This window comes from Corvus brachyrhynchos, unplaced genomic scaffold, assembly GCF_000691975.1.
Source record: "Corvus brachyrhynchos isolate BGI_N302 unplaced genomic scaffold, ASM69197v1 scaffold532, whole genome shotgun sequence".
NCBI lineage: Eukaryota > Metazoa > Chordata > Aves > Passeriformes > Corvidae > Corvus > Corvus brachyrhynchos.
The window spans coordinates 83,113-83,450 of NW_008236454.1; the positions used below are offsets into that span (position 1 = coordinate 83,113).

The 338-nt window shown below is 56.5% G+C and overlaps 1 long non-coding RNA gene across 1 annotated transcript in view; it reads right to left on the reverse strand.

The window, feature by feature from the left end:
• The window catches only part of LOC108444622, a 25,277-nt gene that overhangs the window by 9,360 nt on the left and 15,579 nt on the right, over positions 1-338 (reverse strand). The window lies entirely within an intron of this gene.

Consider the following 338-nt stretch of genomic DNA (forward strand, 5'->3'; position numbering starts at 1 on the left):
GAGGGTTATTCCTTTTAATGGCAGTTCTATGGATGAATAAATCTTCCCCTGTATCATCTCGTCGTGTTATAACATAGTTGTTTTTCACATTGTACCATTTCACAGTTCCTGTGATTTTCGTTGCTATAACTTCTCCTATCACGTGCTTGCGTGTTTGTCAGGGGTGCTGGTCCCGTGTGGCCGCTGCCATGCTGACTCCAACGTCTCGGTCTGGCCCCCGCGTTGCGGCTGCTGCGCGCCCTCCGAGCGGCGCTGCTCTCGCGTGTGTCTGGGCTCTGCATGGCCCCACCTTGCCATCGCCGCCAGCCCCGCTCCCTCCGAGCGTGTCTGCTCCGCCA